Source organism: Crassostrea angulata, chromosome 9 (assembly GCF_025612915.1).
Source record: "Crassostrea angulata isolate pt1a10 chromosome 9, ASM2561291v2, whole genome shotgun sequence".
Classification (NCBI taxonomy): Eukaryota; Metazoa; Mollusca; class Bivalvia; order Ostreida; family Ostreidae; genus Magallana; species Magallana angulata.
Window position 1 is genome coordinate 103,820 of NC_069119.1, and position 3,346 is coordinate 107,165.

Here is a 3,346-nt window from a genome sequence, read left to right on the forward strand (position 1 = left end):
CTTTAAATATGAACAATGAATTTTTGATTAAGTTATATTTATCTTTCAGGATCTGACGAGAAGATAAGGTTAGCTTCAAAAATGCTTTTAAACCCCTTTAAACAAAGCCTGACGCATGTATTACCATATAGGGTCTTTATTCGCTCTATCAATAGCGTCTAGAATCATTATATATACCAATATATATAACGCAAGTATTGTGTACATGTACCAAGAAATCTCGAGCTGACAGTTTTGAAGGGTAATACTTTCTTTCTTTAAAAAAAACCTCACTTTTGAAAAAAAAAAATAATTAGTAAACTAATGTAGCACAGACTAGAACACACTGTCATGGATCAGAGCTACAGTGGTACATGTAAGGGCATATGTATAGGAAAATGACAATAACAAAATGGTCAATAAGAAATTTGCAGACAAATCAATTTTTGCATCTTTAATCTTTTTACTCAAGTTATCTTCAATTAATTTCAAACAATGAAAATGCCAATTTTTGCCGATTTTTATACAATTCCAATTTATATATATATATATATATATATATATATATATATATATATATATATATATATATATATATATATATATATATATATATATATATATATATATATATATATATATATTCTTCTATGACTTTTTGTAAGTCGATTTTTAATAAGAGGTCCACATGTGGTCACCTAAGTACCATAGCCCAAAGATAGAGCTGTCAGTGAATCTTATTTTGCATTTTAAGCTTCATTTTGTAGTCTAATCTCCAATCCAACTCTATTACCCCCGCTTTTATATTTTGAAACCCTACACTTATGGAAAGCTAATTTTACAAGTAGAGGTCACTATGGACTTTGGTCTACACCCTGACCCAGGGGACTTTAATTTCACAATTGTTGTAGAGGATTTCATGGACATCATTCCCATGTATTTAGTTTTTTCCCACATTTAGAAGATTTTTTAACAATATTGGCCTTTATTTTCATATACATGTAAGGCCTCTCCGATAAGCCCTCCTCCCTCCCCCCCACCCCTGGTTTAAAAACTCATAAATGATACAATTAAGATTCGTCTTTTCGTGATGCTTCAAACGAAAATGGTAATAAATGGTATTGTAGTCATTATGAAGAAACTAAAAATGTAAAGTTGATGAAGGACGACGCTAGACGAGTGTCGCCAGATAACGGCCAACGACTTATTGAACAGGTCACCTGAATAACTCGGGTGACCCTAAAAAATTTACCAAACGTAAAAGAAAGGAGTAGTGAAGTCTGTTTTGTTTTTTGTTTTGTTTTGTTTTTTTTTAGAGAGGATGGGTTTAAATTGGGGGGGGGGGGGGTCGTTTTGTTTTGTTTTTTGTGTTTTTTTTTGGGGGGGGGACTCTTGCTTAGCACAAGAATTCAAAACAGATCGATGTCGTTTTGCTTCAAGTGCTACGATTGTAAATCAAAACAACTGGGGTAAGGTATGAGAAAATCTCCTTTTCTAAATGTATACATTTAAGACAACGTACAACATATGAGTAATAAATTCATAATGAGCACTATTTAGTTTGCCGTAAACTGCAAGTGATGTGTAAACTCTAGATTATGCTTCGTCAAACGGACTTTTCTAGAAGAGTTACAGATCCGCTGCTTTCATTGCATGGCAATCATAGTTTTTGTCTGAAAATATTAACATACCAATTTGGCACTTAGAATGGTCATTTATTTAATTTAAAAACGACAAAGCAAATTTTTTGGTATTACATACTATTCACATGCAATACAGAAGAGCAGCTTAATGACAAACACTTTTAAGCGAAGAATTTATCATGTTAATTCTAATCTGTTATATTAAAATTAGAATATCAGGAGCAAGACAAAAGTGACAAAGATGGAGCATCTAATGCTAGCAAAATTTGTAGCATAGCATGTGTTGCCGTTACTTGTTTTTATTTTGTGTGGTGACATGTAATGATGTCAGTATGATAAGCTCGCTTGCCGCAAAAGCTAAAGTTCATTGCAACTAAAAATAAATATTTTGGATATTTATTATTATTTGTAATTAATAGTATTTTAGCTCACCAGAATCGAGCTTTTCTGATAATGTGTTGTCCGTCGTCCGTCCTTCAGTTCGACCGCCTGTCTGTAAACTTTTTACATTGTTGACTTCTTCTCTAGAACAACTGCGGCAAATTTAGTTAAACTTGGTACAAAGTAATCTTATGGGAAGCAGATTCTTAATTGTTTAAATAAAGGGCAAACCCCCTTGTTTAAAAGGGGGGGGATAATTGCAACAGTGAGAGTATGGTGTGTGTTTTCAAAAATATTCTTCTCAGCTCCAGAACTGCAGCACCAGGAATGCCAATATTTATCTCGAAGCTTGTATACCAAGTAAAGAATCTATATTATAAATGAAAACAAGGCCCCAAGACCAAAAGGTTTCAAAGCTCAACATAGAAACAATTAGGGAAAATCTTTTAAAATTTTCTCAAGACCTATTACAGTGTAATAGATTAATTCTATATGCATGTAGATCTAAATCCGAAATGTTTAATTAAACCCATTGCGATAGTGCATGATAAATACATGTATGATATATTTACATCCACTCAGTATGATTTCCTCTATTTCGTACGGAAAATGAGTGTAATTCACAGTTCTTTATAAACTGATAGGAGGATCCCAACTGGATCCTCATCCAGTTCTAACCAGCTTATTAAACTTATTGATGAGTCGAAACCTTCAGCAGCCAAGTAAAAAAAAATCACGTACTCAACGAAATAATCATGGTGATGGCAGACTCAGCTTCCCATACAAAAGCTAGTTATTTAACCTGACCTCATTCATTTCGTAGTACATTTCATTACTTTCACTTACTAATTACGATCAATTCCTTAATTTGTTTATAGAAAAAATAAACATAAACAAGAAAACGCTTTTTTATGCTTCATACAGGTGATAAAGGAATGCGATCATTGCAGATTGTTTTTTTTAATCTCTTTTTTTTTTTCTTGGTACAATGTTCCATCCGTCATATCCAGCATGAATCATGCACCAAAAAAGCAAAATATATTGTTTTAAGTACTCGAATACACAGAAAATTGTTTATTCAGCAAGAGAATCAATGTGAAAATCTATTAAATTTCAGTTTATTAGTTTGTTCGTAAGCTCACTTTTTAAGCGTTCATTAGGATCATAAAATTTCAAATGATTTTTTGTGGATTCGAAAATTAGCAAGAAATTTGAATCAAAAACTTTGTTTCGTGCAATATCTGACACTGGTCGGTTTACATTTGTATGTTTATTGGTATTTTTTTTTCAATATCGTATCTCTTAAAAGCCAAGCTCATAAAGTCATCAGTGCGAAGTTGGAG